Source organism: Myodes glareolus, chromosome 15 (assembly GCF_982192425.1).
Source record: "Myodes glareolus chromosome 15, mMyoGla1.1, whole genome shotgun sequence".
NCBI lineage: Eukaryota > Metazoa > Chordata > Mammalia > Rodentia > Cricetidae > Myodes > Myodes glareolus.
The window spans coordinates 32,255,489-32,278,200 of record NC_142040.1 but is presented as its reverse complement, the minus strand read 5'-3'; the positions used below and the strand labels follow the sequence as shown (position 1 = coordinate 32,278,200).

Genomic DNA, 22,712 nt, shown 5'->3' with positions numbered 1-22,712 from the left:
CTCTCCACACTCACAGTCTTATTGTAAAGATAAATTGAAACCACTTAAATATATAATAATAAATTTGTTAAATAAAGCGATAGCCATTAAATGGAACACTTTGCAACTACCAATATTACAAAATGAAAATTTAATTCACAGTAATGTAATTGGATTTAGTGATCCTGAACTGTACATTTAAATGACAAAATGACAAATTTATTATGTATATTTTTGCCATGATAAAAATACATGAGCAAATGTCCATAATGCACTCTTTTTAAAGTAAAAAATATTACAATGTGACAAACCATTGGGGGTGCTTAAAAGCTGTGAATCAATAATTTCCTTGATTTGCTGTAAAAATCTAGAAAACCTCAAATACAAAAGAAAAAAGTCTCTTCCACCATCCAAACATCCAAATAGAACTACTACAATAGAACTGTGGAATAATGCTCTTGTACATGTAAAGATTTGTCACTCATATTGATTAATAAAATGCTAATTGGCCAGTAGCCAGGAAGGAAGTATAGGTGGGGCAACAAGACTAGGAGAACTCTGGGAAAAGGAAAGGCAGAAACACAATCACCAGTCAGACACAGAGGAAGCAAGATGAGAATGCCTCACTGAGAAGAAGTACCAAGCCACATGGCTGAACATAAACAAAATTATGGGTTAATTTAAGTTGTAAGAGCTAGTTAATAATAAGCCTGAGTTAAAAGGCCAAACAATGATGATCAATATAAGCCTCTGTATGTTTCTTTGGGCCTTAACAGTTGTGGGAATGGGCAGGACAGAAACTTTCCTCTACAAGTGGCATCCAAATGTTTGGCAAGAATTTCCACATAAAGCCTAAGAAAGTTTTAAAATAAAAAAGGATTCTAGACACACAAGAAGAGAATAAAGCACAGCTTCTTGGTAACCATCTTTTCTCTGGTAAGCTGTTTGCTGGCAGCAAGCAGTGGCATGGCTCCTTTATGAGAGGCTTCCAGACTCAGCATTAGCAGCAAAAACATCACAGCTCTTTTAAGAGGTTCTGCCACCAATTAGGCTGGAGCAGGCCTCAGACAGTGAACTCCACAGGAGCAGGAACAAATCCAGACAGGGACATTTACAGAAACAGGATTGAACCAGCAATCTAGGCCAGAGCAGGCCTGAGACAGTGAACTCCACAAGAGCAGGAGCAGATCCAAACCAGGAACATTTACAGAAACAGAATTGAGCCATTGACCTAGGGTGGAGGAGGCCTAAGACAGCAAATTCCACAGGAGCAGGTATAGGGGAGCAATCGCTGAGGGAGTGGGCCATAGCCAGAGACCACTGTAGGTGTGGGTGAGAATCTGGAACCTCTGAGGAAGTAGACCTGAGCCAGGACCTCTGCGGATCTGAGTGCACCTGAGTCTGGGACCTCTGAGGGAGTAGATCGGAGCAAGAGACCTTTGCAGGACCAACCCCAAGTTAGGGCTCTCTGCAAGATTGGATCCAGACCAGGGACATTTTCAGGAACAAAACTAAGCCAGCAACCTGTGTTGGAGCAGGTCTGAGACAGCAAACTCCACAGGAGCAGAGCAAATCCCAGGAGTGTTGAGTGACCTCCAAGATCACAGAGTGACCAAAGTGTTGACTGGAACCATGGCACTGACTGCACCATGAGGAGCAACCATTTGAGCCTTGAATCCACTAGTACCTGAAAGACTGATCACCAGAGTCACAGACAACCCCAACTACACCAATCAGAGGAAACAATGGGTAGACAAGGTAAGAACACATGCAACACCACAAAGAGCAACACGACACCAGTAAAAGCTAATAGTCATACAACAGCAAGACTTGAACAAACAAATACAGAAGCAGAAAAAAATGACCTAAAAAAATAACTTTAGAAGGATGTTTGAGAACCTTAAAAAGGAAATAAAAAAATTGTGCATAAAATAGAGGAAAAGACAAACAAAACATTGGAAGACATCAAGAAATCCCTGAAAGAAAACCAAGAAAAAGCAATCAAACATATGAAAGAAACTATTCAACTTGAAAACTGAAATAGAGGCAATAAAGAAAACACAAGCCAAGTGAATTATAGAAACAGAAATCATGAGAAAATAACCAGAAACCACAGATGCAAGCATAAACAGCAGAATACAAGAGATGGAAGAGAGAATCTCAAGTGCTGAAGGTACAGTAGAGGAAATAAACTCATCAGTCAAAGAAAACCTTAAGTCTAACAAAAGCTTAACACAAAATATCCAGGAAATATGGAACACTATGAAAAGACTAAACCTAGGAATAATAGGTATAGAAGAAGGAGAAGTTCACCTAAAAGTACAGAAAATATATTTAACAAAATCATAGAATATGCTAGATAAAAAAGTCCCCTCAGCACATAATAATCAAAACAATAAACATACAGAATAAAGAAAGAATCTTAAGACCTGCAAAGGATTATATAAAGGCAGACCTATCAGAATTACACCTGATTTCTCAATAGAGACAATGAAAGCCACAAGGTCCTGGTCAAGTGTTATGCAGACATTAAGAGACCATAGATGCCAGCCCAAACTACTATACCCAGCAAAACTTTTAATCACCATAGAAGGACAAAACAAGATACTCCATGACAAAAACAGATTTAACCAATACCTAGCCACAAACCCAGCCCTACACAAAGTACTAGAAGGAAAACTCCAACCCAAGGAAGTTAGCTACATCAACAAAAACACAGACAATTGATGATCTCACAGCAGCAAATCCCAAAGAAGGGGAAAACATGCAAAATAACATCATCAACAACAAAAACTAAACTAATAGGAGATAGCAATCACCGGTAATTAATATCCCTTAATATAAATGGACTCAACTCACCTATAGTCTGTTAGACACAGACTAACAGAATGGATATGAAAACAGAATCCATCCTTCTGCTGCATACAAGAAGCACACCTAACCTCAAAGAAACACATCACCTCAGAGTAAATGGTTAGGAAAAAATTTTCCAATCAAATGGACATAAGAAACAAGATGGTGTAGCTATCCTGATAGCTAACAAAATAGATTTGAAAGTAAAATCAATCAAAATAGATGAAGAAGGACATTTCATGTTAGTCACAGAAAAAAATTCGTCAAAAGGAAATCTCAATACTGAATATCTATGTCCCAAATACATGGGCACACTCATATGTAAAAGGAATACTTCTAAAGCATAAATCATACATTAAACCACACACACTAATAGTGGGAGACTTCAACACCACTCTCATCACTGAATAGGTCAGTCAAAAAAAACAGAGAAATATGAAGACAGACACTGAAAAGAAATCCCACACTAGTTCAGAATTAAGTATAAGAGAAATAAGGGAACTAACAGATGTTATGACTCAAATGGACTGAACAGACATCTATAGAATATTCCATCCAAACATAAAATAATATATCTTCTTCTCAGCACTTCATGGAACTTTCTCAAAAATTGACCACATGCTCAGTAACCAAAAACTCTCAACAGAAAAAAAATTAGAATAACCCCATGTATCTTATCAGATCACCATGGCTTAAAACTAGAATTCAGCAGCAACACTAATTCCAGAAAGCACACAAACACATTAAGTAATGTTTACCTGAATCATAAATGGGTCAAGGAAGAAATGAAGGGAGAAATTAAATACTTCCTAAAATTCAATGAAAATGGCCACACAGCATACCCAAATTTATGGGACAAAATAAAAGCAATGTTAAGAGGAAAGTTTATAGCATTAAATGAAGACGTTTATACCATAAAGAAGCTGGAAAAAAATCCCACACTAATGAATTAACAAAACATTTGAAAACTTTAGAACCAAAAGAAGTAAACTCACCCTAGAGAACTAAACAGCAGAAAATAACCAAATTGAGAGCTGAACTCAGCAAAGTAGTATCAAAGAAAACAATACAAATAATCAATGAGACAAATACTTGGTTATTCGAGAAAATCAACAAAATAGACAAACCTTTATCCAAACTAACCAAAAGGCAGAGAGAGAATATCCAAATTAACAAAATCAGAAATCATCAAAGGGACATAATAACAGACAGGGAGGAAATCCAGAGAATCATCAGGTCATATTTTGAAAACCTGTACTCCACAAAATTGGGAAATTTAAAGGAAATGGACAACTTTCTGGATAAATATCACTTACCAAAATTAAATCAAGAACAGATAAGCAAATTAAAGTTATAAATAGACCTATAACTGCTAAAAAAATAGAAACTGCTAAAGAAAAAGAAAATAGTCATCAAAAGTCTCCCTACCAAAAATTCCAGGACCAGATGACTTCAGCTCAGAAATCTACAAGAATATCAAAGAAGAACTAATACCAATACTCCTCAAATTGTTCCACAAATAGAAATAGAACATTGTCAAATTCTTTCATGAGGCTACAATAACCCTGATATTAAAAACCACATAAAGACATTGCTAAGAAAGAGAATTACACACCAATCTCACTTATGAACCTTGATGCAAAAATACTAAATAAAATACTAGCAAATTGAATCCAAGAACACATAAGAACCATCATCCACCATGATCAAGTCAGTTTCATCCCAGAGATTCAGGGATTGTTCAATATATGAAAATATTGTCAATGTAATTCATCATATAAACAAACTGAAAAATAAAAACCACATTATCATCCCATTAGATGCTGAAAAATACAGCATCCCTTCATGATAAAGGTTTTGAAGAGAGCAGGGATACAAAGAACATACCTAAACATAATGAAGGCAATATACAACAAACCAACATCAAAGTAAATGGAGAGAAACTCACAGTGATCCCATTCAAATCAAGAACAAGAGGTTGTCCACTCTTTCCATATCTATTCAATATAGTTCTTGAGGTTCTAGCTAGAGCAATAAGACACCAAAAGGAGATCAAGGGGATACAAATCAGAAAAGAAGAGGTCAAACTCTCACTATTTGCTGATGATATGATGGCTTACATTAGCAATCCCAAAAATTCTACCAAGGAACTTCTACAACTCATAAACACTTTCAGTAATGTATCATGATTCAAAAGTAACTCAAAAAAAACCAATAGCCCCCCTTTACACAAATGATAAGTGGGCTGAGAAAGAAATCAGAGAAACATCACCCTTCACAATAGCCATAAATAGCATAAAATATCTCGGAGTAACTCTAACCAAAGAAGTAGAAGACTTGTATGACAAGAACTTTAAATCTTTGAAGAATGAAATTGAAGAAGATGCCAGAAAATGGAAAGATCTCCCACACTCTTGGGTAGGTAGAATTAAATAGTAAAAATGGCAGTCTTACCAAAAGCAATCTACAGATTCAATGCAATGCCCATCAAAATCCCAGCAAAAGTCTTCACAGACGTAAAAAGATCAGTATTCAACCTCATATGGAAAAGCAAAAAACCCAGGATAGCCAAAACAATCATGTACAATAAAAAAAATTACTGAGACATCATAATCCCTGACTTCAAACTCTACTACAGAGCTACAGTACTGAAAACAGCCTGTTATTGGCATAAAAATAGACAGGAGGACCAATGGAACAGAATCGAAGACCCAGATATTAATCAACACACTCATGAACACCTGAGTGTTTAGTAAGAGACCTTGTCTCAAAAACTAAGGTGGCAAGTGATTAAAAATGACACCAACCCTACCTATGGCATGCATGGATGAATATACCCACACACATGTGAATACATGAATACAATATACACACAATATGTTAAAAGTGAAATAAAATCTTCAGAGTTAAAAACTCATCACAAATCAAATGGGAATAAGAGATCCCTCCAACTGTTACAGATTCTTCTCAACAGCCCATGGAATGTTCTCTAAAATAACATGTCATAAACAGCAAGTCTTAACAGATACAAAAATATAAAGAATTCTTTGCATCAGAACCATATCAGAAATCAGTAACAAGAAAAGTCAAAAACATTATACATTGATTGATATACTTTAGACTGGTGAAGAGGTCATTGAAAATATCAATAATACAATGGGTTGGGGAGAGAAAGTTTGTTCTTTAAAAATAAAAAGGTCAAGTCTCTAGTGAAAAGAGTATGAAAGATTCAAATTAATAAAATCAGAGACAAAAGAGGTGATTTATAACAGATGCCACTGAAATATAGAAATCATTAGGGAGTATGATGAAAACATACTCAAATAAATTGGGAAACCTAGAAGAAACGGATAATTTTTTGACATAGATGACCAATCAAAATCAATCCAGGCACACAAAAGCAGCAAGATAGATCTATAGTTAGCAGTGAGACTGAAGACAGTAATGAAGTTTATCTTAAAGAAAAGAAAAGAAAAGAATAAATAAAGCTCAGGACTGGGTGGACAGACTGCGGAATTATATAAGACGTTTAAAGAAGAATGTCAAGAGCTCCTCAAAGTCTTCTACCAAATGAAAAGAGAATATTTGCAAGCTTTACTCCATGACATACTATAATCAAATTGGTTTCATACCAGGGCTGCAGGTAGAAAGAATGTAAGAGACATTGAATGGGGAGTAATGCTGTCACAATGTGATTGGTAAGAGCAGAAGGGCCTTTGGACAATGATTAGGCCAGGAGACAGCCCTTCTGTGAAAGACTGTGTCTGGACACGGCATTGCCGTTAACCATATCCACTCACTTTAGATTTTAGAGTAAGTACTTCCTAATTCTATGCCAGGATCGTAATATTCTTATTACTATGGCTTCATCATTTATCTTGAGATCTGGAATGGTGATCCAACTACTCCTGTTCTTTTTGCCCAGGATCGCTTTGACTCTCCAAGGGTCTTTTGTGGTTCCATATGAATTTTCAGAGACTCTCTATTTCTGAGACTGAGATGGGGACTTAAATGAATCTGTAAATGACTTTTGGTAGCATGGCCATTTTCACAATATTAATTCTGACAATCCATGAGCATGGCATGCCTTTCCATTTTCTAATGTCTTTATCTCTTTCTTCCAGGATTTAAAGTTTTCATTGCAGAGGTCTTTCACCTCATTTGGCTAGGTTTATTACAAATTATTTTTGTTGAGGCTACTAGATGGTGGAAGTTGCAAAATAAACCCACACTAGTTAAGAATTGCATGTAATAAAGGGTTATTATTTAGGGAAGACTCACAGATCACTGTCCTAGATCACAGTCCTCTGCATGAATGGGGAACAGTAACAGAGTCTAGCAGCCGGAAGCGAGAGCCGGAAGCAAGAGAGCAAGTACAAACTTTACAGCTGCATTTAAAGCATAAGAGACCATGCCCAAGTGCACTGGTATCTTAAAGGCTATTGGCTGAAGAAGCAGAAGGAACTCCCATAGCAGTTAATATGAATGGGAGTATGTCCATCATCTCCTTCTCTGTATGTTTGCTGGCAGTGTATAAAAAAATCTACTGGTCTGTACAAGTTGATTCTGTTTCCTGCCATGTTGCTGGGTTTATCATTTCTAGGTTTTCTGGTAGAGTTTTTAGGATCTTTTATGTATATGCCATCTATACATAGGCAGAGTTTAACTTCTTTCCTTGTTTGTATCCCTTTAATCTCTTTCTCTTGACCTATTGCTCCAAATAGTTCTTCAAACACACCACTGGAAAGAAGTGGTCGTAATGGGCAGTGCTGTCTCATTCCTGATTGCTGTGGGATTGTTGTTTTTCTCCACTTACGATGCTGCTGGCTGTTGTCTTCCCAGATATAGCTTTTCATATGTTGCGGTATGTTCCTCCTAGTCTTACTTTCTCATGGACTTCATCATGAAGTCATGTTGGATTTTTTTTTCAGAGACTTTTTCTCCAACTATTGCATGACATGTAATTTTTATAAGTAAACCTGCTTATGTAATTTATTATGCATTATATGTTGAACCATTCCTACATCTCAGAGATAAAGCCAACTTTGTCATTGTGAATAATCTATCTGATGTTTGTCTGTTAGGTGTACAATTATTTTATTGTGTACTTTTGAATTTGTTATCCAACACCAAGTGATCAGCACTGAAAACATATGAGTAACTGACTGTATTTGTATATTTAGAAATATACATATATATCAGTCTTATGTATATACAACTAAAGAAAAAAAAGAAAAAATTAAAAAAGACAAAGTTGGGAGAAGACATGTTGGTGGATAGGTAGAGTTGGAGAAAAAAATGAAAGGTAGATATGGTCATATTTCATTATATACATATATGGAGTTTTTAATTAAAAAGCAAATGAAAGGATGGCTAAGCAGTTAAGAGCATGGGATGCTCTTTCAGAGGACCCAGGATCAGGTCCCAGGACCCACAGAGTGGCTAACAATAATATGTAACTCCAGTTCCAGCATGTTTCACATCTTCTTCAGGCCTCTGAGGATGCTAAACACATATAATACTCAGACATATATGTAGGCAAAACACCCATACACATAAAATAAAAATAAACAAAATCTCAAAAAGAAATCTTTTAAACAAGCTATGGTGGTACATGGCTTTAATCCCAGTACTCAAAAGCCAAAATCAGGAAGATCTCTGTGAGCTTGAGGCCAGTCTGGTTTAAATAACATGCTCCACACCAGCCAGGGATACACAGCAAGATAGTTTCAATAAATAAATTCTAAAGAATTAAAATAAAAGACCCAGTGACATCATTTAAAATATTATATTTACATGATGCATTGTAACTTCTGCATTGAAGAAGGCTAGAGAATAAATGTCAGCTAAAACTAAAATAAAGCAGAAATTTAAAAACCCATACAGATAACTTCAAACAATCTGCATGTTCATTCACTGAAACACTTATAGAGTTGATATGCACTAGCAAGATTGGTTAATGAAAATCATATCAATAGACAAACAGAAGGAAAGCAGCACTGCAGAGCCTGTAGATTATAAATACTTTTCTGACAGTAAATCTTAAAAAATACAATTTACAATCTAACTTTTCCTATTACTATTAAAGAAACTAAATCATACATGAGAACTTTTCAACAAAAGTTCAAGCCTAAATATTCTTTCAAAGATTTTTAAAGAAACAACACTACTCTTATCCAAATTCTTTCAGAGAAGAGAAAAAGTGGCATCGCACAATTCATATTATGTCAGTATTATCTTCACATCAAAAACTGAAAGACACTGAAAGGTAATTATAGGCCAGGATTCTGTAATTCTGTAATACAAACATAATTCTTAAACTAAATTTTAACAAATTAAATTTAGTAACATATAAAAAGATTAAGACATCATGAACAAACAGTGTTTATTCAATGACAAGAATAATTTAATGGTCAACAATAAATGTAATTTTATTACATTAACAAATATAAAAGAAAATCAACAATGTCCTATAGCTTTTTTTAAATTATGCAGAAAATTTTCAACATCTAGTCATAGTTTTTAGATTATATACAACTAGGAATGTAACATTTTAGTCTGGAAAACCTTAAGGTAAGAAGTTAACAATATGAATTTTTATATAAAATTTATGTGAAGATAAAAAACTGGAGCATAATTAGAGGATCTCCATTGTTAAACATCAAGACCTGTGATAAAGCTATGGAAAATAATATCATATAGGATTTTCTTATATAAATTAGGAAGTAAAATTCAAAAACAGCCACATACATACATAGTCACTTTATTAATTACACATGCATATCTGCAATTCAGTATTAAAAGGGGAATCTTTTTCAATGAAACTATATATAAATATACAAAATGGTGCCAATAAATGTAAATATATAAATGTTAATGTAATTATACAAATTATATAAGAATAAAAGATGAATAATTTCTTAATCATACATGAAAGTTAATTCAAGTGTTTACTACTTTAAAAATGGTTGAATCTGGGAGAATGGAGCCTAAAAATGAGGTGTACTAGAGTCGCATGCAATAACCAACTTTATTCAGCAGACTGTCTATATTCTGAAGGTTAAGAAGAACCACATAAATGAAGTATATAATCACAAGGACAAATCACATGTGGCAAAAACATCGTTTTCCCATGGAAGCATATAAACAAATAACAATACCTAGTTGTAATAAATAGTCTAGAATATACTCACTCTTTAACTGCTACACCTGGGAAAAGCATGGAGCACATTCCAAGAACAGGTTTGTGGTTTTGAAAAAATTGAGACTACAAAACCATAGTCTTGTTTCCTTGGAGTTTTCTCATAAATACTCAGAATTCCTTTCGCATGATGACTTCATTTTTAGACATTATTCCAACATGTAAGGATTGGCATGGTAATGGATCAAGTAGGTAAATGTACTTGCTGCAACATCTAACAATCTGAGCTCAGTTCTAGGGCCCCACATGATAGAGGAAGAAAACTATTTTCTCAGGTTGTCCTCTGACCTAACACACACGCACACACACACACACACACACACACACTTAATGTGGGATGTCCTTTTGTATAGATGTTGCTTTTATTGGATAATGAATAAAGCTACTTTGGACTACAGCAGGGCAGAATATAGCCAGGCTGAAAGAGCTATATAGATAAAATAGGCAGAGTCAAAGAGACACCATGTAGCTGCTGAAGGAGACAGATGTCTGGAACCTTTCCAGTAATCCACAGCCTTGCGGCAATACATAGATTAAAAGAAATGGGTTAATTTGAGATATAAGAGCTAGCTAGAAAGACACCTAAGCTGTTGGCCAAACAGTGTTGTAATTAATACAGTTTCTGTGTGATTATTTGGGTCTGGGTGACCAGGAAACAAACCAGCAGTCTCCGTTACACACACACACACACACACACACACACACACACAGATGCATGCACATACACACCTGGACAAACATGATACATGAATGTAATAAAAATTAACATGAATCACAGATATAATTAATAAACTGGAATAATAAATCATTTAGAAAAAAATCATACAAGGACATCTTCATGACTTTGAAGCAAAGGTTTTTTAAGTAGATCAGCAAAAGTGCAAATCACACACACACAAAAATTGGTCAATTAAACTTAGTTTAGATTAAAATCTCCCACATCAGGAAAAATGAAAAAAAAACCCAGACTAGATAAAATATCTGCATAACATATATTCAACAATGGAATTGGACCTGAAACTAGATAATAACCTCTACAAATCAATTTCACAAGGACAGAAATTCAAATTTCTAGTTGGGAAAAAATACCATGGACTTGATCATGATGGCACACACTGTAATTCAAGCAGTAAGGAAGACCAAGACCTGCCTGTGCAATTCAGTGATAGTCTGTCTCAAAATAAATAAAGAACAATAAAAATTAAATTTTAAGATAAAATAGAAAGAACATCAACTAAAGAATAAATACAACTCGCTCATAAACATCTGAGAATGTTCAATATCATTACTCAACAAGAAATAGAAATTAAACTGACAATGGTATGTTACTACAACACCTACCAGTATGATAAAAATAGTGTTGAACAGCAAGAAAATGGAATAATCAAAATTTTCATATACTGCTGATGGATGTATAGCTGGTACAACTATTTTGAGAAAACGTTTGGCAGCACATAGTCAAGCTACACATATGTCTGTATAGGACACAAAAATTCCAGTTCTGGGCATGGACTCAAGAAATATGATTACTTCTAACTATCAAAAGAGTTATATAAGAATGCTAATAGTGATTTCATAATAGCAAATATTAGAAACCATCAGAGTATCTTTGAACACTAGAATAGATAAGTAAATTATATTATAGGTCACATATTAAAACGTAACTCAGTAAGAAAAAGAACAAATATTGCTACATATGACAATCTGAGTGAATCTCAAATGTGTACAAACAAGCCCACACAAAGGATTACATGCTGTATGACTGGAGTGATGGATGAAGGCCAGGGCAAGTGACTGGGTGAGAATGAGGGTTCGGCAATGTGCTGGAAATAATTTATATTTTAATTATGTAAAAATCATATGGAACTCTAGACTTCAAAATTGTATAAATCAGAAAATTTGGTTAATAACTTGCTTTAAAACTGGAAGTAATACATATGCTTATTCAAGGCAGTAAAACATAGGAATACAAAAACTGAGCAATATATGAGCTCATAGGATTCTGTGAAATGACAGTTGTATCTAGACAAAAGAAAATGTCACAAGATTTGATCTGAGTTTTAGAAATCAAGCAGACAAAAAAATTTAGAAGCAAAACTACAGTTTTTAAACTTGCAAAATATATGTGATGACTGGCATGCATCCCTGCTAATATGACATGAATCAGCACTTGCTAATGTTTTTCAGGCCAGAAGCAGCAGCAATCTGGTAGAAATTCATTTTTGCAGGTCCTACTGCAGACCTACATAATCTGAAACACTAAGGTAAGGCGCACACACACACACACACACACACACACACACACACACACACACACACCTTTATTTAACAACTCCTTTGTACAATACTGATACATACAGAATTTGAAAAACTGAGGAGATGGCTCAGAAGTCAAAACCAATGGCTAATCTTACAAAGGACTCAGATTTGATTGCTAGCACCCACACAGTGTCTCAAAATAGTCTAACTTAAATCCCAGGAAATCTGGCACCGTTTTCTGGCACATGGTACAGAGACATACATGTAGACAAAATACCCATACATATTTAATTAACTAATTAAATATATTTGAGAAACAACATTATAAAGGAAAGTAGATTTTGAATCTCTGACTGTATACCATAACTACAGATTTATTCACTGTAAATGTCTTACAAATTCTTGAAGTAAAAGTCATTGTGTATCAAATGAGGGATCAAAGTTACAAGAATTGCTTGAGGAAAAAGTCAGTAAGCCTCTTTTAGGCCTATTCAAGGAGACATCAAAGAGAGTATCCTCAGTAGGCAGATAGAAATATAGGTCTAAAAAGGAGGTTAGATCCAAATTATAGATCCATAAATAGAACAGATGAAGTAGTTAAAGCCAAAGGAATTTCCAAACTGCTTTATACTACTAGGTCTTAGAGAAGCAAATACTTATGAAAATAGTTTGATATTAATGTCGAAAATTATAATATAGATAAGACATTCTCAAATTTTCAATCTCAATATTTTGCTTCCCAGTCTCCTAAAAGGCTAAGAAATTGATATAGCAACCTACTAACTAAGAAACAACAAAGGCCTAGTATGTATATTTTTATAAAGAATATATTTGCAAACACAGATGGCATACTGTACAAACCTCATGTCTTGCTAAGTAAAGAACAGGGAGATATCATCTCCTGTGTCATTCAATTTACTGGAATATACTGCTTTGTATGACATATATTTTCAAAATCTGGTCTTTTACAGATAAGTAACTAGGAAAATACTTCAATAATTGTGAATTTTTTTCTTTATTACTATACAAAAACTCTGTAAGACAGTTTCCCAGAATGGTTTTCACTGTGACATCTCAAAGTCGCGTGAATTAACTTACCAAAGTCTACATATGCAGAACAGACTAAGAATGAGAAAAGCAGCTGACACCCAGTAATACTGCAAGGAAAATGCATGGGGCTGTTCGCATCACAGATAGGGACCTCATGGGAATCTCTACGGTGCATACACTATCATTTGGACACTGCTAATTTATATTTGCAACACAGGCAATAGTTCAAACACAAAAGTAAACAAGCATGTACTCCACATGGCAAACATTTTGTCTAATTTGTTCCTGCCCATTCTTTAATCTGCACGGTGATCATCCCCCCTCCCAAGACTCAGTCCTATGGCCCAGTTGACTAAGTATGTACCCTACTAGGCACTGTTACCTCCTGGTGTTCACAAAGTCCACTATGCACATCTTCACCTCAGAATCTCTGCTCTTGTAACATTCTCAGTCTAAACAATTTCCTTGTGGACAGTCAAATGTCTCATGCTATCTCATTTCACTCAAGGATCTCCTCAAATACCACTTGCCCATTGGGGCCTTATTTCTTATTTTGTGTCCATATGGGGGTGCCCATGCCATTGGCACGTGCATAAGTGAGGGACAACTTGCAGGAGTTGATGATCTTCTTCCATCGCTGTGGTCTCTGGGAATGAGCTCAGGTTGTCAAGCTTGGCAGCAAGCACTATTACCCACTGAGCCATCTTGCCAGCCCAAATAAGGTCTTCCTTAAGTAACTTCTTTTACAATGGCAAGCACCCCCAACTTCAACTCTCGACACTTCTTAGTCTCCTTATTCTGCATCATCTTTCTCCGCAGCATTTGTTGCCACCCAGCATATTACATACTTTTTTTTTTTAACTGTCTGTTTTTCCATCTAAAAACACAAGCTCCCGTGACGGTAAGGTCTTTTTTCTTGTCTATTCCCTCCTGTACCCCTGCTGCTCAGAACAGTGCCTAGTGTTGTACTTGGCATGTTTTAGATGGGTTATATTAATAATTCACATGTTTTTTATTGAACACTATATGCCAAGCACTCCACATCCTAGAAAGAAATATTTGCTGAACCACATGAATACTGAGCACGTATCTGCCCCAGTAAGCAAAGATGTGAACACCGAGGTTGACACCTAAGCTTCAGAACATAGCATTTAAGGGACAAAGAGATTGTGACATCTTCAAACCAGATATTCTCTCTTAGTAATTTTATAGCCAAATAATCTAGAGTTATCACCAATATAAACAGCATCCATTCATTGAGCAACTTCTTTCTAGAAACAATAGGTTTAAATGGAAGCATTTGCAGAGGTGCCAATCGCAGACCATTCAATGTTGTTTGTTTCTTCATTTCCTTGACAGTCCAGAAATCATATGGGTACACATTGCTCCTTCAAAGGCCTGTCAGTAAGGTGCTCTGTTCACTAGTGTTCCTGACCCTTGGCTTTGTCCATCTGAGAATAACTGGCATTTCAATGACATTAGAATTCTGTAATCTCCTGAGCTTCCCCCAAAATACGAGCATTTTCAAGAACATGAGTGATATGCATATGAACGGTAAGATTTAAAAAGAAACAGCAAGGGTAAAGTCCTGCTGGAAAATCTGTAGAGCTGCACAATCCATAAAAAAAAATACATTTCCCAAACACCATCCTGCCATTCAACACATGTGTTTTAAATCCTTCAATAGTAAACATATGACTTTTCCTTGGTATTTTACAAAATTGTGAAAGGCAATCTACCAAAAACCAATGAAATCCATGAATTCATCTGTGTTGAAATTCATTTCCACCCCCTGTACCTATGAACATGGCCTTATTTGGAAACAGGGTCAATGCAAATATAACTAAGATTAGTTAGATGAGATGGTCAGAGTAGACTCTAATTCAATAACTTACATCTTAAAAGGCAAGGGGGAGAGGTGAGGAAGGGAAAAGCAGAGGGAGAAGGAGAAGGGAGAGAAATCGCCACATGAAGGTAGAACCAGAAGTTGGAGTAATGCATCTATACATATTTTCAAGGACTAATGTCCTCACCAGAAACCAGGAGTTGGCACTTAAAAGTGCCAACTGTGCCAACCCTTTGATCTGCAGTCCTTCAAGACAAACTTTCTTTTACTGATTGAAGCCACCTATTTTACAATACTTTTGCTTGTCAATCCTAGAAAACTAATGCAATACTGATAATAGATAGATGGATAGATAGATAGATAGATAGATAGATAGATAGATAGATAGATAGATGGATAGATAGACAGATAGATGATAGGCAAACAAGTAAATAAATAAATAAGTAAGTAGAATGAGGAAAGATATATTTTCTATTAGGGAGTAATCCAAAAACATTCTGAGATTACTTTGCCATGCATGGGGTGAAGTGTAAGGCCCAGTTCCTTAAACGTGAGCTGCACTAAATGACTTCATTCCAAAGGTTATACAACAGAAAAGCAGGGAACATACTTCAGAGTGGAGACATTTAACAAAAGTCAATGTCTGCAGTGTTGACAATGTGCAGACCTGAAAAGATGTGATTTTCTTTTAAAAAATGAAATTGCATTTCTGTGGTTTTCCTAAATAAATAAAATACACCAGTATTATCAATATGAAAAACATAGAATTTTTAAAAAAATGATATTTTTTAAAAAATACGTGACTGATGCTGCTTTCAAATATTGAGATCATTATAAACAAAGAGTATCAAGAGAAATTGCCATAATTAAAAGAAGCCTAAGAAGTGAGAAAGACCAAATGCAGTGTGTTCTCCTACCTGAAATTCTGAAACACAAAAAGAGCATCATGTAAAAACTAAGGGCATCTAGGTAGAATACAGACATTGATTAATAATGTATACATTTCTGTTCACTAATTGCAACCAATATTCCAATTCTAATGTAACATGTGGGTAATGGGGGATAATGTGAGTCCTTTGCAGTATTTGACACCTCTATGCAAATCTAAAACATTCTTGAAAGTTCACTAAAAGTAAAATAAATCAAGACCAAAACCACTCCCACTGTTGGTAGATTATGTTGTTAAATCACCGCTCAGGACCATTCTGTCAGTTCCATTATATGGCTATTTATCATATCCATTTATTCAGAGGTGTGTGCTTTCACTGTCCTCTATATACCACACACAATTGTGGGGCTTAGAGTGATAGTGTACATAGCGTTCCTATTGACTTCTTTTATTCTGATGTCAATGTGTTTCTTTTCTCATTGCTATGACTAAATAGCTGTCAAGAAACTTGAAGGGGGGAGGGTATTCTGACTCTCAGTTCATAGAAATACAGTTCATTGTGGTCTAGAAGGAACAGTGATAAGAACAAGTTGGTCTATGATGCCAACCAAAAAGCAGAGAAACGGAAATGTCATTGCTTAACTTGGTGGCTCCTTCTATTTTAATTCATTCAAGGACCCCAGCCCATGGAACAGTGCTGGTCACACTCAGGGTGGAACCTTCCTTCTCAGTTAAATTTCTCTTAAAGAACCCTCACCGGCACTCAAGGCTTTGTCTCATTAATGTCCTAGAGTGTTCCTTGATCCAGTAAAAGTGGCCGTAGAATATCACCACCGCAGATGTTCTTGAATCTTCTGACATGATCTTTTGCACACAGTTACCACTATACATGCCACAGCAGCTTGGACTAAACACTTGTCAGTGAAAGCCTATGTGGGCAGATTTTAAGTATAGCTTACGGAAAAGAGAAACTAGCCTACACCTACGAGGAGATACTTAGTAAATATCTACCCCAGTGACTAGTACCATAACCAATGAACTTTGCTAAGTAGTCGCAGGACTTAACGAATAAGATTTTTTTAATGTAGTTTTCTTCCAAAACTAAAGAAGAGCTATCTATATACAGAAGATTTTATAGTGAGGAAAGAAAGAACTAACACGGAAAAAAAAAAAGAACAGCTGAGAGATGTTATTCACCCAAGTATTTGATTCCATTTATACCTACACAGGCATCAAGCTTCTCAGCATATTCCTTCCAACATTAATTCCCCAAACCAACTACATCTTCAGATCATTTCAAAACTCTTACTCTTTGGTATTAAACAACAGAACAACTATTGGGTCTTTATCTTCTAGCTGCCCTCGTATGCTTACCCTTATGCCGTATGTACAGGTATATACGTATACTCTCACATGCTACTGAATAACCATTTCATAAACCTTGTTTCATCTTCCAAACATAGCTGTTCTTTCTGTTCTTAGTCCCAACATAATTCACTTGCAATTATACTTATATAAAGGGTTTCCAACTTATTTCTGCTCCTGACTTTTAAGCTCTCCTATTCAAAAACCACCTTTTCCTCAAAAATCTCTTGGGTCATGTAACCAATACCTTTCTGATAGTCTGCAGTAATATATGGTTACATCTGTAATTCCTAGACAATCATTCAACATATTCCAGTACATCAGGCTTAGTATCCAATTAATATTTTACACTGGTATCACATTTCCCTACCTTTGCACCATTCTATTTCCACACTCAAATATTTTCCACCTTGAGTCACTGGGAGCAATCAGAGGCATTGTACACACCCTCCTAACCTAAAAACATAAGTATCAAACAATTAATAGTCACAGATGTCTCACTGAGCATTTACTCTGGTAGATGAGCAAAGGTCTCTTTGTGTCGGGTGTGGATATCCACTGGAAGGCGGGCTCTAACAACTGAGAACTTAAAATGTCATAGCACAGAAAGAGAATTTTAAAGACTAATATAAATTTCCTACTAGAGATGCTTTCCATAATTTACCTCACTTAATAGCAAAAAAGAAAAACAACTCCGTTCAAAAACTGATGAAAGAGGGTTAAGAAGTGTTAAGTCTTTGACCAAGATCATGCAATGGTTAGGAAAAATGGCTGAGTCTGAAGACAGGTTTGTATTAAAAGAGAGTACTCGCCACAGTTCACATTTAAGGTTTCCAGTCCCCTTTCATGCAGATACTAGGCTCAGGCTTCTTCCCCTAAAACTACTGGAGTTACTATGTCCAGAAAGGAGTTTAATCAGTGGCCCAAAAGGATTAGAATGAAAGACTCCCTGGCAGCTTCCAAGTCTTCTTGCATGTTTCCAGCATCACCACCCTCCATTCCCCCTGCAGGGTCTGGCAAAAAAATTGTGGCCCACACCTAGCAGCGCCTCCTACAGGCCCTTAGGTACTCGGGTCCATGTCATAAACATCATTGAAATGAAGAATGGTCAAGTCGTAGGAGTCCCTCTCTCCTGACTGGTTCCCTGGGGTATCAGGAAGCAGCTCTACATCCAGCTCCGAGGGCTGAGGAGGCTCCTCCTTCTCGATGGCCTCCATCACACGCTCAGAGATAAGGCCTCTTGCTGAGCCTGGCAACCCTGTATGCATGCGCCTCAGTGGAAGTGGGAGCATGCGCAGCACTTGCTGGGTCTGGGCCATGTGTGGAGGCCTCTGCTGCTCCTGAGTTCCCAGGCCCCCTGGTGCCTTGTGCTTGCATGACTGTGTCTAGGCCAAGAGGTGGCCGCCCTGTGGCCTGACAGCCTTTGAGAGCCTAAAGGGAACCCTGATGCCCTTGCTTCTTTGTTAGAAAGAAGTCATAGTTGTAAGAAACGTAGGCAATGCTCGTTTCTTTTGCATCTTGTTGAGTAAATATTTTTCTATTGCTCATCTCTTCCCTGTTTTACAGGAAAATAGAACAACTATTAGAGACCGCAAATACATTTTTTTTCTACCCTCAAATTCTTGATTTCTTTCTGTCTGAGAGGTCCTGAGAATCCATTAATGACTGAACCCAGACTGAAGTTGGTGCCTATGCCAAGAAGAGCAAAATAGACCCAGTCCTCATCCTGGGGGACTCTGCGTAATTTCACCTTGCCCTCACCCTGTTCTTTTCTGACCTTTTCTGCCTCTCCCGTAATCCAAATGCCACTTCCTTCTTTCACATTTATTTAAGACCAGGCAATTCACTGCTCGTTTTCTGATTTACCGCACGATTCTTCGTCTGTAGCTTTCTTTAACGCATCTAACATTCTGACCCTGAAATGTTGTTCCGTGGGATCTGACATTTTGTGTGTGGGAACAGAGCAAGTGAAAAACGAATGCTTTTATTGAGTCACATTTATTTTACGCAGTTATGGTGGCCTGGCGGAATCCATCCAGGCGATCAATAAGGTACCCCAGAGTGCTGCAACCCATTGGAATACTGCCAGCCAGACATTTGCTCAATTGAACTTGAATTAAATGGCTACATCTAGAATACAAAGTGCCAACATTGAAAAATAAGAAAAATAAAAGTTGAACAAATAAATAAAATTAAAGGATTATGGCGATGGCAAAACCTCCCTCCTATGAAGCTTGAAGCCAATAATATTTGTCTAGAGCAGGACAGTCTTTTGTAAAGTTTGTATAAAAATATTCCAAAGCCAAGCAACAAAAAAGCTAAACCTATAAACTTACTGGGTATAAAATAGGATTAAAAAACTAAATCTAACTATTTTTCAAAATGGTATTGCTTAGTTTACCTCAAGAATCATAAGAATTTACAACAAAAATCTACCAATGTAATTCACCATAAAATATTTTAAAATAGAAAAACAAGTTATTAGTGGCAAATTGTGCAAGAAATATTTGATAAAGTTAAGAGTTATTACTTAAAAATTAATAGTTGCCTAAGGAATGGGAAAAAACCTTTCTTATTTATTCTTTTGCTATTTGCCAATAGCAAAATTCTACTAAACTAACTTTACATATGTTCCTTATAAAACCATCAATAAATTAATAAGCTTGGCCTTATCATCACCACTGTTCTAACAGTAAAGAAAACTTTTGCCATCTATATATCCAACAAAGGATAATATCTAGAATTCACAAACATAGATACTCAAAAAATAGACTGTAAAAAATAAACTGGTCAAAACTGGGCTAATGAACTTAACATTGTGTTAAAAAGAAGTTTAAATACTTAATAAACATTTTTAAAGTGCTCAACGTCTTTAGCCATATAAGAAATACAAATTAAAACTGTTTTTTTGCCAGGTGTTGGTGGCACACACCTTTCATCCCAGCACTTAGGAGGCAGAGACAGGAGAATTTCAGTGAGTCTGAGGCCAGCCTGGTCTGGAAGGAGAGTTCCAGGACAGCTAAAATGGTTACACGGGGAAACCCTGTCTTGGGAAAAAAAAAAACAAAAAGCAGCTCTTTTTCATTTCCATATCATTACAGTCAAAAGGACTATCATCAAGAAACAAACGACAACTAGTGTTGCTGAGAAGAAGGGAAAATAACTCTTACACACTGTTGGTGAGACTGTAGTGTGGGGCAGATGCTATTGAAACCAGATTTTGAAAACACGATTAATTAATACTATTGTAATTTGTATATGATATAATTTTATATGTTGAAAATTTTGAGGTATCCAAGTACAAATAAATGAGCTGTATGCAGGGGTTATGTGAAAAGGTCCTTTCCTATCGTCATAATAATTCTATAAATCTAAATTTTTTAAATTAAAATTTTGTTTTGAGACGTGTGTGTGTGTGTGTGTGTGTGTGTGTTTGAATTCATTAAGTAGTTCAGCAAAGCCATGGTATACAGACTAATTTGCAGAAGTCTTTCAGAGTTCTTTATGCTACCAACTATCACTCCAAAATCAGAGTAATAAAATGGTCAAGATAGTACTCAAAAGAACAAAAGTATATACAAATAACTTTAAAAGAAGTGGCTTCTTTTTATACCAAAAATTACAGAGTATTGCTGAGGATAAAAAATAAATCGTAAGTAAATGGAAAGATAGTCCATGTGTGTGGTGGATTTGGAAACTTGATTTTAAGATTCTATCTAAACTGATCTATAAACTCAACACAATGTTGATCGATGCAAGCTTTTATGCAGAAATTGGCAAGCTGTTTCTTGTATTTTGAGTGAAATAAGAAAGGATCAAATTTTTAATAAGGGTCATTTGATTTTAGTTCATTCCACATGTTTTATCCAATTCTGTGAATGCTTGGTCTCTGATAATCAATACCTGACTTCACCTGAGGTCCTATTTTGGTTGACTCACATCTTTTCCTGAGAAACGGTCCATCCCTGTTTCTTCGCATGTTTACTAATATTTGGTTGGAAACTAGAGATTTTATTATATGTTGCAGTGACTTAGAATCATCCTGTGTTTATGTAAATGTTGCCCTTTTGTTTTACTGGCTAGTCCATATGGGTTCAAATTGCAAAGCTTGTCTTCCCTCTTGTTAGGTTACCACTGATGTATATACAGTCTTATGATTTGCGATTATCACTAAGTCACTAGCCTTGGTATTGCTGTATACCCTGTACCTGTATAGAGGAGAGCTCATCTAAAAATTTGAGCCATCATTATACTAATACGTGAGGACTTTTTGAACTTTCTCTAAGGACACAGCATCAATTTCCAGATCCTCCACCCTCCTCTGACACTGCCTATCTTATACACTGCAGTTTTCCCATATGAGAAATTCAGAAATTTAGGAACCCTATATAACAGAGACTCGAGATGATACTTTTTGTCATTATTACATCAAGAACGTTCTCTTTAAATTCCCCATTGCATTTCCAGTCATGAAGTTATGGGACACCTCAAATTGATAAGGCTTTGGTTTATAGTTATGACTTTCTAATTAAATGCCCCTGCATCTGGAGAAACCCATCAGGACAAGCCCCTGCTTGAATTAAGCCACAACCTTACAATCTTTAGTCCTTTCTGACATAATTTTTCAAGAAAAAAGAACTTCCCTCTATTTTCTATTTCAAGTGCTTTCTTATATTTTCAATTCTTTGCATTTTAAAATGTCCAGCTATAATTACAATTTATTATATGAGTCATATAACTATTTTACTCCATTTACTAGAAATCTGGCCTCTTATTTAAAATTTCCCATAGTTGGAAGTTCTTTTAAATTCCATTAGTGATCTTATTTTTAAAACATAACACTGATTTCTTGACTCAATAGTAAGTAAAGTACTTAAATTCTCTCATTGAGACGCAGGACACAGGAGAAAATGTCCAATAGGAGCATCTTAAAATGCTTAGGAAATTTAAATCATATGGAGAATATAAAAGTTGGGGAAAAAACTTAAAGTTGGTCTACATTTCAATTACCACGAATGTTTTGGCAGTCTGAGCAATGTCAGCGATGTGTTACTGCTGTTGCTACTGACTTGTATTTACTGTGGCACATTTTAACTCGACCTCCACCTGCTCCCTGTTTCTCTGTTTCATAGCAGTGTCTGAGATTTGAGGACTGGATTATTATCAATTTGCACTATGTAACTTCTCTGAGGACCTGGTAAGAACCAAATCACCACAATTGCTTACATTTGGCTTGGTTTGGCATGGCTTCGGGGCTTATCTCCATTATT

The 22,712-nt window shown here is 35.9% G+C and overlaps 1 pseudogene; it reads right to left on the bottom strand.

Moving 5' to 3' along the window:
• Positions 1-18,659, bottom strand: part of LOC125406075 (uncharacterized) — a 35,300-nt pseudogene extending 16,641 nt beyond the window's left edge.
• Positions 18,660-22,712: the final 4,053 nt, after the last annotated feature.